The sequence below is a fragment of the Mytilus edulis genome, chromosome 7, assembly GCF_963676685.1.
Source record: "Mytilus edulis chromosome 7, xbMytEdul2.2, whole genome shotgun sequence".
Lineage (NCBI taxonomy): Eukaryota > Metazoa > Mollusca > Bivalvia > Mytilida > Mytilidae > Mytilus > Mytilus edulis.
The window spans coordinates 28,279,960-28,295,292 of NC_092350.1; the positions used below are offsets into that span (position 1 = coordinate 28,279,960).

Sequence of the window (15,333 nt, forward strand, 5' to 3'; positions counted from 1 at the left end):
GTATGCTTGACATTCCGTAATTCGGGTTTCTCAGTGTGTAAGAATATTTTGACGTTACTTTACCTATATCAATAATACATTTGCGCATTTAGTTGTCATATTACAGTATATTATGGAATAATTATTCTTTTACTTTCTTATAAATGTCTGTTTAGATCAGAACGCGAGACAGTTGGAGGATATGAAGCAGAACTTATCACGAGCAGAAAGAACTTGCCAGAGTCTACAGGTTCAAAATAGTAAGACTTTAAGCTCTTGTTAACATCTTCTTTGTGATTCACAATTAATATCTTTTTAAATTTGAAAGGCCCCGTTTATAATTATCTTGGTATATCAGAAAATGGTATTTCAATAGCTTATCAAAACTGGAGAAATAGACACAACAATCAATGTCCAGAGTGCAGGGAACCATTTACAACAGTACAGTCTATATACTTGGACACTGAATCTATCAAAGGTTAGTTATCAAAGTTAAACGGTTTTAGTGTGATTCGTGTTGTTTAGTCCTAGCTATTTATTTAATAGTTTGTGGGCCGTTGTTTGTCTTAAGTCAATTTTCTTTTTTTATCTTAGTGTTGTTTATCTTTTTTGACGTTTTTAAATTGTTTCTTTTGTCCTTTACTTCCTTTTGTCTGTTTTTGACATTAGGATAATTCACACTGCATTTTCGCCTTAAAGCTTTGCAATTCCTTAATAGTACATTTAATCATTATAATATTATTGTTGACATAGAGAGGTTTTATTTCTGATTGTTTTATTTCCATTGTCATATTAGTTTTATTCTTTCGTGTCAAATTGTCCCTCAAACATCTCCATGCTACGTTTAATTGCAATGCTTAATAAAATTCAATGCTCACATTTATTGTGATTTCCAATATTAGGCAGATTTTATGTGATTACCAATGATACGTGTGTTTAAAAGCCTCGAATAATAAATTTCATATCTAGAAACAATGTATTGTTTCTCATATCTACTGAAAAGAAGTCATTGTTTATGTAGTGCCTGATTCTGTGATATATTTTATAGAACTGTTTGTTGAAAGGACTAGACTAAACGATTCTGTTAATGAACTAAAAGAAACTATTGAAAATTTGCGGCAGAATCCATCAAATGAAGGTTAGTGAAATGAAGATATTCAAATAATGTTTCGTAGTCTAGTACTCAACCGAAAGAATGTGAATGCATGCCACTTTTTCGAGTGGGAACCTTTTATCATTTACCTACATTATAACAGAGAGTTTGTTTGTGATTTTTATTAGTGTTAACAATGGGTAGCGCAGTATTTTACCAGATTTTACTGTCGTTTACCATTACAAAAACATCTCTGTTGATGCCTGTAAACTATAACCATCATGCATAAGGGTCTCAGAGATAAGGGTAATTACACTGTCGATCCTTTCACAAGGTGGAAGCGGTGAAATGCCTTTCCTGTTTTGCTTATTATGACATGAATTGTAGTGTTGGACATCAAGTAGTTCACAAAACTTAGCACTGATCACAACAGCTCAATTTAAACAAGATAAGATAGACCCAATTCAGAAGGTCATGAAGACTTTTCAATGATATATACAGCCGATGAATTTGACCTTTTACTGATAATGACTGAGAAAATTTTCGAAGTGTAGTCTGTTTTTGCTAACTTTAAGGAATGTTCATTCAACTGCTCTTCAACTTCATACTTTAGGTGACCTTGCAACGTAACTGATGAGTCTTTTGTAGATGAAACGCGTGACTAGTGTACAAAATTTTAATCCTGTTTTCTCTTATGAAATTGTGAATCGAAATGTGAATATGTCAAAGACACAACAATCCGACCAAAGATCATGATTTTATTCAAACATTTCAACGATTATATAAAAGATAATTGACTTATAACTCACGATTACTAAATATACCCCGTGATAAAACATATGAAGATTTTTTATTTAGCAACTATCCAACATTAAACTAACTACATATTAAAGGAGTAGCGTTTGAATTCCCAAAAGGCTAAAAAAATAATCAAAGCTTGATTATCATTGAGATGTATAACTTAACGTTCCAAATATGGAAAATAGATGATTCATTGCCATTTGAAGAAAGGCAAGAATCTAAATTCAGGTGATGTAAACACATCATTATAAATTTTACGTGATTTCTGGAAATAAATTTGACGCAAGTACTGGCGGAACAACTATACTTTCACAAAGGGGGGCGAAAGATACCAGAGAAAAAGTTAAACTCATAGATTGAAAATAAACTGACAACGCCATGACTAAAAATAAAAAGACAAACAGACAAACAATAGCATACATGACACAACATAGAAAACTAAAGACAAAGCAAAACAAACCCAAATAAAAAAACACAATTGGTCCGCATCTTTTTTTCATTATCGTTAATCAATCTTCAAATCAGTAATTCATTTTTAATTCCTGGTAAATGTTTTTTTAGACCAGAAGGTGCTAGAGTTCGTGGAAAAGAAAGACAACTTTGAAAGAGCAGAAGCAACTTGTAAGAGTCTACCAATTCAAAAAAGTAAGATTGTAGGTTTACATTGTTCTCTGGGATTTAAAACCAAAATCTTCTCATATTCAAAATATCAGTGTATAACTTTTTTTTATAAATCAACTGATGTGTATTCAATAACTTATCAAGATAAAAGAAAGGTGTACCAATGCTCAGATATTGATCACACAACACTTTTATAAAATGAAGTTTGTCTTTAAAGAGCCTGAACATTGTTTTTAATGTTCTTGCGTAACTTGAATGCGTAAATTAAATTGGGATCAGCTTACTTCAAACAAAATGAATGATTTTGATGTTTAAATATACTATTTTTATGAAAAACATCAGTTGGGTATTTCATATTCCAATCGACAAAATTTGTTAAAAAGGTGTTGAGTAGCAATATATATTTTTCAGAATTTCTGCAAACACATATCGTAAAATGTCAGCTACGGTTCACGACAGCTGAGTGCAACAAATGAATTTGCGCATTGTACTATGTCAATACTCTGAGGAAAACTCCATAATGAGATTATTTGGTCATGCCTGCATGCTAAGGCCATTTCAAATTATATAAACTTGTACTTCAAACTTTCATGAACGAAATTTATAGAGTGATTTTTAGTTTATTGTTTTCAAGAAATGAATATTACAAATGCAATTGTTGTTATTGAGAAGAAGGCGTAGTTTAATTATATTTCCACAAACCCTTTGTATTCGTGAGTGAAAAATAGTTTTATATCCCAGAAATTTCTGTGAATTGTGTTTCATTTGACGTATGAAATAACGTTCACCTTACTCCATATCATCATACAGAAATTGCTTAGTATTACATGAAATTAATATTAACCATAATTTATGAAAATGAGATACTGGTAAAGGTAGGATAAGCCATGTCAGACAAATATGTACTACTTCAAACATACCATACATCAAACAATGTTAACATATTGTTATATAGTATTTTTAAAACCAGACTGAACCAAGAAAACTAACTATTGATTCATAAATAATTAAATTGAGGTGAAGATCAGATGAACCTTACCAGACAGATTTGTTCACTTTACAACTATTCCACCCACCAAACATCGTTTACCTATCGCTTATAGTAACTGATAAACGGTCTCAAGGCTCTCATAACCCATGTATAGTTATCTATTACTCAAAATTAGTAAGAAATTTAATCGACAAAAAAAGCTATAGTTGTTTAAGCAAGTTCTGAATTATGAAAATAAGGTTAAGGTCAATTGATATTTGACGGACGGAAACTTCGTAAAACAATGCACATGTATGAAAGGTATTAAGAATCTAGGTTTTCTTAACCAGAATAATAATGCTTTATACAAATAGTTCAAGCCGCTGCTGCTGCTGCCAGTTTGTAATAAGTAGTTCGTTCCAGGTGAGACAAAAACAGCCAAAATGTATATACAATTGTTTACATGGCTTGCATTTACATAATATTAACATTGAATTTTTTTTCAGGTAATAGCGTAGCACGTTTTGCTACAATCATCTTTTTGATCTTCACATCGGTTTGCTTCTTATATCTTGGTGTCTGTATATTTACTGAAAGGTTTTCTGAAAAACCTGAGTTCCTAGACGATGTAGTAGTGCGACACTTAGAGTTTTTGAACGGAAGTAGTACTTATATAACGTCAACGTTTTTATCAGCCGCAACATATGTCGAATATTTTTATGGCACGTATACTCAAGCAGGTATAAACTATATAATGAATTGTACTAATAGCATTTCCGAGAAGGCAAATACATATTTCAGTGAAGATGTAAAAACTTTTGATTACAAACTTACTGTATATTGGGCATGTCAAGTAGTAAATGCTGTTCTTTTCATATTATATTTCTTAATTTTTTTTGCTATGTTTTCCTTTTTAGTTCTATTTATGTTAATTGGTTTAATACTTTCCTATGCTGTATTGATCTTTATCTATTGTTTCCTTTTGATCTGTTTATGTTCATTGATTTTTCTCAAAAATTTGTTAAGTTTCTTTCTTTTGCTCTAATGTATTTGAAATTGAACAATTCCAAGTGGTAAGCATAATAAAAATCTGAGATCATTTCAATTTATAATTATTGTGACCGAAATTTTTTTTAATTGGTTTACTATATTGTGTAAATATGTCACTACGATTAGAAATGTTTATTACATTAAATTAAAACACTTGAACTTCAAAATATGATAAAAATAACTGCTGTCTGATCCGTTGTCAATCCAACATGCAAGTACGTGGCTGATTATTATTATAATTATTATTATTGAAACTTTACTTTTTACTTGAATTGACTGATTAACAATAAAATTTGTAAATGTACATGGTAAAATGAAGTAGACCATAAAACTGTACAAATAAGAATTTATTTTTGTTTGAAATTCAAAAATTTTTAGGTAAAATTTCAAACATTACGATGAGATACAAATATTTTAAGAGCTATAAAAAAGGGATATCTGAATAAATGAGTTTTCATGGTTTTCTTAACACCGTTCACAGAATGGATCATTTTCGTAGTTCTCTTGGCAAATTGTTCCGAGCGGCTGCTGCTTTATTGAATCTTCTTTCACCTTATATTCGATTTCTTGCATTTGATGGTGTTAGATAGTTATCAAAGGTAACATGCTTATAATATGATACGCCAGACGCGCATTTCGTCTACCCAAGACTTATCAGTGACGCTCAGATCAAAATAGATATAAAGCAAATCAATTACAAAGTTGAAGAGCATTGAGGACCCAAAACATCCAAAACGTTTTGCCAAATACGGCTAAGGTAATCTATGACTGGGATAAGAAAATCCTTAGTATTTCGAAAGATTCATAATTTTGTATACAGGAAATATGTAAAAATGACCATATATTATATGTATAAAATCATGGCATTTTCTTATCCATGTTATCTAAGTGCTCGCGTCGGGTAAGTAAAGAGTTCTTGTAAGTAGACCCGTGACCCTGCTCGCAAAGCCCTGGACATATACACTAGAAGTCTATATTGGCATCGATGCGTAAAATGCAAATGAAGAAATCTTAACTTCGTCCAATGTTTCTGAACTGTTTCGTTTGTCCATAGCCAAAGCTTTCTCAAAATAAATGCCTAGGTTTTTAACGCACTCAGCAACACTGACATTATTTCTACCAAAATTGAGATGCAAGACTTAAAAGTCCTTCTCTTGATATTTTTAGCAAATAGCATCAGTTCAGTTTTATTCTCGTTTAGTTTAACAATTTCGAGCACATACACATGCTGATGTCAGCCACGCAAGCCTCAAGTCGCTTTTATATGTTCGTCTAATTATCAAGTGGTTTGAACACGAGATAAACGTTTCTGTCGTCTGCATACGATGATAGCACATATGATGGCGTTTACATTTTTTGTCAATTGGTCTTGAGAAAAAAAAAGTTTTAGTCCAAGGACCGATCCTTGAGGAACACCATGCAGGCGAGAAATCTCACCTGAAAGAATGGAACCAGCAGCGACGCGCTGAGTCTACCTCTAGAGATACGACTTCAACCAACTAAGGGCTATCCCACAAGAGTATTACAACCGCTTCATTGAATGACACGCACGAAAGGCTGATTGTACATTGTCGTGAAAAGTAAAATCACAAAAATACTGAAATCCGAGGAAAATTAAAAACGGAAAGTCCCTTATCAAATGGCAAAATCAAATGATAAAACACATCAAACGAATGGACAGCAACTGTCATATTCCTCACTTGGTACAGGCATTTTCAAATGTAGAAAATGGTGGATTGAACCTGATGTTATAGCGCTAAATCTCTCACTTGTATGACAGTCGCATCAAATCCGGAAATGAGTTTGACGTAGGATGGTTTTCAAGACGAGTCACAACGACTTTTGCGACCACTTGAAAATTGGTGTTACATTGTATAACAATTTTGCCGGCACCGGCAACGTCAAATTAGAAAATATGCTATTTTGCCGACTCTGATTAAAATATGTAAGTTAAGCCGGCAAAATAGCATATTTTTATAGCAATGGCTATTCTACCAGTGCAGGCTTTATAGGTTTTTTTATCATTATTTTACCAGGTCTTTGTTAAAAAAAAACTTAAACAGTTTCTCTTGCAAAGTACTACGAAAATGTTCATTGCAAATTTCAAAGAATTAAGATATTTCTCTTAAAGTTAAATAGATACCAGTAACAATATTTGAGATACACATAATCGTTAATAAGCATTTATGAGTGCAAGTGAAAATATGAATTTCTAAAGACACAAAAACAAACATATTGATCGCTCATTTGTAGCAATGTATTCATATTTTTTTCATATCATAACATGTAGTCAAATTTAATCACTCACAGTATACCGGTAATACTGCGTTACAATCAAATGTCAGATTTTAAACCGTGTATGGTGTAAAACAATAAAAATGCATATAGATTTGACAAAAACACAATCTAACAAAACCTAACACATAACTACAAAATAAAAAATGTTTCATTAAACTTATTTTCGAAATAATAGTCAGTACTCTGAATTGCATATCTACAAACACAATTTTTTATTGGCAAAAATTGCTTCCGCTTACATAGAGGGGACAGATTAGCCATTATTTTATTAATTAACTACTCTGCCAGCTAGGTTTACGATATTTTAATCAGAAGGGTCCCATGTGAGCCTATGCCATTATTTTGCGTCCGTGGTCGTCCGTAGTTGTCGGCGAAAACTTTTTCATGAACCTTCTCCTCCGACACTTCTGGCCCAAATACCTTCAAACTTTACACACACTAAATTGGTAATTTTAAGGAATTCTTAGTTATTATCTTGATTTTTGTTTTTAAAAATTCAGTGAGGTAGGATAGATCTAAAATCAAAGTGCTGAATAGCACCTCTGGGAAGTTTGCAAGTGTAGATGTGTATTATTTCAAATAGGTTCTAGATTTGTATTATTTCAAATATGTATTTAACAGCTTTGATGTTTTTAACTAAACCATTTTCTTTTCAAAAATGACTTTTTTTCATATGTTTGTCATTTAAAATGTTATTTTTTTCTATTGCAACCTTTAACTGTTGACCAAAAGTAATCAAATATACAATAAGCTCTGTTAATTTCTTTATTTGCCAATGCCATATCTAGGGCCTGTGATTTGATAGTACTTTTTTCCATTTGTAACTGGGCATATGTGTATAAGTTTCGTAACATTTGGTTGAGGCACACTAAAGTTAGAGCATACTATTGAAAAAAATGTGTAAGTGTTCCATGGAATCCGGTGTCTCGCCTACTTTTGATGTTAATGACAGTCTGAACAAAAATGGGGAAAAAGATTTTTAAAAATATTCCTCTCTATACTATTTGTTTATTGTAAGAAGCTTCTGTCCAAGTTTGTTGAAAAATCCAATCGTAACACTGAGGAGGCTGTGATATGTACAAAATGTTTCAGCTGTCAGTTTGATCCGTGTGACTGATCATGAGCATGCTAGACGAGTGAAGGTCCTCAAACCAACATTGAAATGTGAAATAGCTAGTATCTAAATAGTGGAATTTACACCAGACACAAGTTGTTTCCTTTTTCCTTTTTCCTTTTTCGATATTCAAATTTTGAAAAATATTGCAAGTCCAAAATATTTTTTTCCCCTCAAAATTTTTTTTCACAATTTTTTTTTTCCTCAAAAGTTATTTTCCTCAAAAAAAAATTTCTCAAATTTTTTGTTCAGTAATTTTTTTTTCTTCAATTTTTTTTTCGTTTCCTTATTCGTTTTCTATTTCCTTATTCGATTTTCATTTCCTTTTTCGGTTTCTTTTTCCTTATTCGGTTTCTATTTCCTTATTCGATTTTCATTTCCTTATTCGGTTTCTTTTTCCTTATAACATTTCTATTTCCTTATTTGATTTTCATTTCCTTATTTGATTTTCATTTCCTTATTTGATTTTCATTACCTTATTCAGTTTCTTTTTCTTTTTCGATTTTCATTTCCTTTTTCGGTTTCTATATTTCCTTATTCAATTTTCATAGGAAATAGAAACCGAATAAGGAAAAAGAAACCGAAAAAGGAAAAAGAAACTGAATAAGGAAATAAAAACCGAATAAGGAAATAGAAACCGAATAACGAAAGGAAACTAAATAAGGAAATGAAAATCGAATAAGGAAATAGAAACCGAATAAGGAAATGAAAATCTAATAAGGAAATAGAAACCGAATAAGGAAAAAGAAACTGAATAAGGAAATGAAAATTGAATAAGAAATAGAAAATCGAATAAGGAAATAAACTGAATAAGGAAAAAGAAACCAAATAAGGAAAAAGAAACCGAATAAGGAAATGAAAATCGAATAAGGAAAAAGAAATCGGATTAGGAAATGAAAATTGAATTAGGAAAAAGAAACCGAAAAAGAAAAAAGAAACTGAATAAGGAAATGAAAATTGAATAAGGAAATGAAAATCGAATAAGGAATTAGAAATAGCATAAGGAAAAAGAAACCGAATAAGGAAAAAGAAACTAAATAAGGAAATGAAAATTGAATAAGGAAATAGAAACCGAATAAGGAAATAGAAACCGAATAAGGAAATGAAAATCGAATAAGGAAAAAGAAACCGAATAAGGAAATGAAAATCGAATAAGGAAATAGAAACTGAATAAGGAAAAAGAAACTGAATAAGGAAATGAAAATTGAATAAGGAAATGAAAATCGAATAAGGAAATTGAAACCGAATAAGGAAAAAGAAACCAAATAAGAAAATGAAAATCAAGTAAGGAAAAAGAAACCGAATAAGGAAATAGAAACCGAAAATGAAATGAAAATCGAATAAGGAAATGAAAAAAAAAATGAGAAAAAAAAATTTGAGGAACAAATTTTGAGGAAAAAAAAATTTTTGAAAAAAAAAAATTTGAAAAAAAAAGTTGTGAAAAAGAATATTTGAGGAAAAAAAAATTGAGAAAAAAAAATTAAGGAAAATAAATATTTGTGAGAAAAAAAAATTTGAGAGAAAAAAAATTTGAGGAAAAAAAACTCTGTTTGGACTATATTTTCAAAATTTGAATATCGAAAAAGGAAAAAGGAAAAAGGAAACAACTTGTATCTGTAGGAATTTACAAGCTTCCGATCGATGTTTTGACATCATAACCGGTATTTACCTTAACTCATCCTTGGCGTGTGACATAAGCCATATGATTATCGAATATGTATGACACCTGCGTACAATTGTTCAATCAAACTTTTGTCATTTGTCAATTATCCGACGGCTTGGTCAAAATATAAACAATCTCAGTCATATGGGATACTTTCGATACACTCGGCCGACCAAATAGTTATCAAAGGTACCAGGATTATAATTTAGTACGTCAGATGCGCGTTTCGTCTACATAAGACTCATCAGTGACGCTCAAATCAAAATATTTCTAAGCCAAACAAGTACAAAGTTGAAGAATAGTGAGGATTCAAAATTCCAAAAAGTTGTGCCAAATACGGCTAAGGTAATCTATGCCTGGGATAAGAAAATCCTAAATTTTCCAAAAAGTTCAAAGTTTTGTATACAGGAAAATTTATAAAAATTACCACATTATTGATATTCATGTCAACACCGAAGTGTTGACTACTGGGCTAGTGAAACCCTCGAGGACGAAACGTCCACCAGCAGTACCATCGACCCAGTGGTGTAAATAGTTATCAAAGGTACCAGGATTATAATTTAGTACGCCAAACGCGCGTTTCGTCTACATAAGACTCATCAGTGACTCTCGAATCCAAATATTTATAAAGCCAAACAAGTACAAAGATGAAGAGCATTGAGGATACAAAATTCCAAAAAGTTGTGCCAAATACGGCTAAGGTAATCTATGCCTGGGATAAGAAAATCCTTAGTTTTTCAAAAAATTCAAAGTTTTGAATACAGGAAATTTATAAAAATTACCGCATTATTGATATTCATGTCAACACCGTAGTGTGGACTACTGGGCTGGTGAAACCCTCGGGGACGAAACGCCTACCAGCAATTGGCAATGGCATTGACCCAGTGGTGTAAAGCTCAAAGTCAGCCAAACTTTGTATATAGAAAAGCAAAAATAATCATTAATGAAAATGTAAGCAAAATATTACAAGTGAGCGATTCATGCTCTTTAGAGCCTCTTGTTTAATTCCCAATGGCAATAACTGGAGTCAATTGATGGTTTCAATCACATTGGTATTTTTGCAGATTTTAACCTTTGATAATGTTTGCTTTCTATACCTTGTCTATCCCATTTCAATTTTCAAGAAAAGAAGACAATATAATCCTACGAGATTTGTTAACAATTGGCAATAATTACTTTAAATGGTCTTCTGATACTTTGGTGAAAAGGGAAAAAAAGCATTGTAAGATCATGAAAGTCTTTTCGTTCATTTTCAAAAAAAATCTCAAAATATTAGAATTTTATCCTCGTATATTTAAGTCAAATCAATAATAGTGACTGGTTAACAGTTAAAGCAAGATAACATGCACTGAAATATCTCACTTGCCTAACTGATTGATTGAATTTCATGTTGAGTCTTTAAGATAAATGATCAGATATACACAAAAAACAAGTGACATTTTAATATAGGTAATCTCCAATAAGGAGAAGAGATTCGATTACTTCTGTGTTTTTAAATAAAATAATATATTCTTATGCCGTGCATTATCTATGACAAGATAGAAAGGAAAGTTAGTTTAAGGACGCTCGCGGGTATAAGATTTTCAGAGAAAAAAAATAAACATTAATTTTTCATTACAAATTTTATTTATTACCTTAAGGGCATATCCAACAGTTTATTTTTGACAGTGAGAATTTTTTCTCTTGAAGATATTTCATTCTTCAATTGACAGAGAATCAAATTTTGCCAAAAAAAGTATTCGTCATCGATTTCGTTTTTTTAATAAATACTGCTGAAAATTGAACATTTTTGCAATTTTGGAGTAAAAAACGTTTTTTATTTAAAAAAAATAAATATGATTTTTTAATCAACATATACTTATATAATGGGGCTCAAATTAAAGCAAAATAATTCAAGATGGTTAGAAAAATCTAACTTTACCATTTAAAGCATTAATTCTTACTCAAATAAAGCCCAAAACGTTATGATGGACCCAAACAACGGCAAGACATGAATATTTGAAATGCACATTTTTAATTTATTGAAATATTTCTAACGGTGTCGATTTGGCCAAAGTAAGATATGTTATTCTTTGAAAAAAATGGAACGTCATAACGTTTTGAAAAATATTTGTCACCGTACTCGTTTTCGAGAAAAATCGAGAAATGTGATATTGTTTACTAAATCCCTTCCGTAAGCCTCACAAATTCCGCCAAAAATTAAGACGTTTCGGGAAATAACGTTATATTTCCCCGCTAATTTTTCAAAGGCAGTGCGACGGCAGACAAATGTATTTATACACTGTGACTTTGTTGGATAGTTGTCTCGATAGCACTCATATCTCATATCGCATCTTCTTATAATATTTATAATGAATTAGTATATGGACGAGATGACATTTCAGTTATTTTTATAATGAAGTGTTTTTCTTACACTGATTTATATTACACCGTCTATAATTTCACATATCGAAATTAATAAAATGCTAGTGAAATTTTGCAACCAAACACTTGTCTAAAAACTCACTGACTCTGTATTATTTATTCATGATGCAGTTTTTGGGCTTTTTATTCTTTATAGGCTTCTAGCTTTAACAAAAATATGTATGTTGAATTGACTCTTACAGTTTTGAATTATATGTGTCGTTCGGTTGCTGTCGTATTTATGTATATACATTAAAAAAAATTTCAAAACAAAAGGATTGATTGGACAGGATATAGAAATATTCACCTCTCTGGACTTCTCACGTCCGACAGTATATCTTTGCTATAATTGGGTGCGGCCGTTTAGCTACTCGGATGTATAAATTTACAGCCACGTTTAGTCGAAATAAAAATCTCGTATATCCTATGCATAGTGTAGTGAGAGTTTCGATAATCTATACGTTTAAAAACCATCTAAACAGTCTTGCAACTAAGCCCTTCAGAGTGAAAATTTCATATCTTCTCTCAATTATAAAATGGTTAAGTAGAGCTATAAATATGTCATCCACTACTGATTAGGGGACAGATGATATTACATAAAACAGATGTTTAAAACAAAAACTGAGTCTTAAAATTTTTGATAAACCCTCAAGTAAAGAAATTACAAAGTAAATAGTAAATATTCTGATTTAGTTTTACATCTACACATTACTTCATCAGATATTAAAAAGAAGGACAAGTTTTGAATAACGTATTGTTTTTCATAGTTTTATACTTTAAGTCAAATCAAACTTTGAGTTTTCTATCCTGAATGACAAAATCTCGGATAAGTTTGATAAAGAATTAATTACAATTTGTGTTGCATTTTAATGAAAAAAATAAATTATTACACATTTGTTCTCGTTGTTCTCTGCTGTACTGTATATTGAAGATAATTTTAATAAAACGGAAACTTAAGTGAGTATGGTCTATAATTATAAAGATAATTGCAGTTCTTTTATAATGGACCAAGAGAACAACATCTTTTAAGATTTGACTTCTATTTCTATTAATATTCTGTATGAGTTTTCTGCCGATTCCCGCCGTGCCCTTTTAAGGGAAAGAAACCGCCCTTGCCAGACGACCATAGCCAATGGTGATTCCGTTATGACGTCGTTGAAACAACGTTAAATTACGGGAAACAATAGACGACGGTTACGTTTGTTATTACCTCCCCTGAAACTGTTGGATATGCCCTTAAGTAGTTGTTACTTTATCATATGGTATAAAAATCATTCCAAAAAATCATTTCGTTTTGGCCCCAGGTGACTTTTAAAATGTAGATATCATTGAAAAAGCTCCAAATTATCTCCCTTTGGTGGGAAAATGCCATTTTTTGGCATTAAAATTGAAACATCTTTTTTAACTTATCGGTGACCTATATTTTTATTGTAGTTTTCGAATAAGCTGTACATAAACTAAATAATTATAAAATTTAAGCGATTTCTGTAATTTAGTTCTTTTTTTAATATGTCGATATTACCGCTATTTCTCCTATTAGTACAAAAGAAAAAAAAGGACATTAACAAAATGTATGCTTCTTTCGAAAGGCAGATTGCGAGCGTAAATGAACGGTGACCCCATTTTTTATTTAATTTTTCTATCAATTGCAAGTATAAGATAAAGTTCATTTATAGAAAAAATATAGAGAAATCTTATATTAGATAAAAAAAAAATGATTTAGACACGCGAGCCCCATTAAGTGAAATTAGAAAGAGAAGAAAATGATCATTTACATTTGACATACAACATTTTACTAAATCCACATGGATTTATGTGGAAAGCATAGAATTTGTTTGGGTCATTTCTATCAAATAGTGAAGTTTTATACATATTATGCATTTGTATACATATGCACAACAACTTCTAAATTTCTTATAACACATACTTCACAACAATATCAAATTATAGATGCAGTCCTTGTGTTATAATTACAATATGTTCATGACAGAATCATGAGTCAGAATTTTGCTTTCTAAAATCAATAAAGTATCACATGAAACAAAAATAAAACAAACTCATAACATACTTGTAAATATTACATTTACTTTTTTCTAGCATACACCAAGGCAATCATTTACAAACTTATCAGTTTCACACATTTTTAGAACAAACCTATATAAACCAGATTTGTTGATGTCCCCGCTCAAAAGAAAAAAAAACATATTATTTTAGGAATGAATATTTACTAATTGATAGAGTTTAATGGTGACTGCCCTTGTGGGTTTTACGCCAGTAGTGGAAATTTGAGAACTAAAGTCCAAATAAATGCTATTTTCGCGACATGTTCAAAGTCCCATATTTTCGGCACAAATCAACGAAACGGAACCAAACTTAAACTTCATCTGCAGCTTATCAAAGTATGTATAAATAGGGAAAAAAAAACTTTAGGAGCTTTATGAAAAAGGGACCTCAACGAAGTGTCGAAAACCTGTATAAAAATAATCCAGAAATGAACACTAGAAAGAATCATAACGTTTTACCAAGGACACATTGACCATGTTGACATATCTATTTTTAATTTCTCACACCAGGAAGTTAAAATGCACAAAATGGTCTAAGAACAAGGTGAGATGATATTTTAAACTGTAAGGGGAATCCATTTATCACTTGTACCTGCGTTCATTTCGTTGTGCGAGATAGAATGTATGCAGCCACGTTTATACCGACAGCCGATCTTTGGTCAATTCTACCTGATGATTCTTGAAAAATGTATTTGTCTAGTACAGACGAAACACAGCATTTTTTATCCGACCTCTATATATATTGTTAGATTGTAACTAGTAATGCATACTTTTGTTTTCTGTTTTTAAAGTCAATTTGAAATATTATATCATGGAACTATCTTGTTTCATGCACCAATTAAAGTAGTCGAAAAGGTCAAAAGACACAATGACGATATGTTCTATTTGCCTTGAACACTTTGAACAGCCCGTGTGCTGTATTCCTTGTGGACACCTTTACTGCAACCGATGTATCAGTGACTGGAGAAATAGACACAACAATCAATGTCCAGAGTGCAGATAACCATTTACAACAGTACAGTCTATATACTTGGACACTGAATCTATTAAAGGTTAGTTATCAACGTTGAACGGTTTCGATGTGATTCGTGTTGTCCTAGCTATTTTTTAATAGTTTGTGGGCCGTTGTTTGTCTTAAGTCAATTTTCTTTTTTTTTTTCATAGTGTTGTTAATCTATTTTTATTTATTTTTTTCAATTGTGTCTTTTATCCCGTTTGTTTCTTCTGCATCTTTTTTACTTGAGGGTAATTACCAGCGCATTTTCACATCTTTGTCCA

At 31.1% G+C, this 15,333-nt stretch overlaps 1 long non-coding RNA gene across 1 annotated transcript; it reads left to right on the forward strand.

The window, feature by feature from the left end:
* Positions 1–364: 364 nt before the first annotated feature.
* Positions 365–4,660, forward strand: LOC139481186 (uncharacterized). The gene is made up of 4 exons (XR_011654573.1): positions 365–457; positions 1,028–1,117; positions 2,435–2,518; positions 3,971–4,660. It is a non-coding gene; the product is annotated as an uncharacterized lncRNA (long non-coding RNA).
* The last annotated feature ends 10,673 nt before the right edge of the window (positions 4,661–15,333 follow it).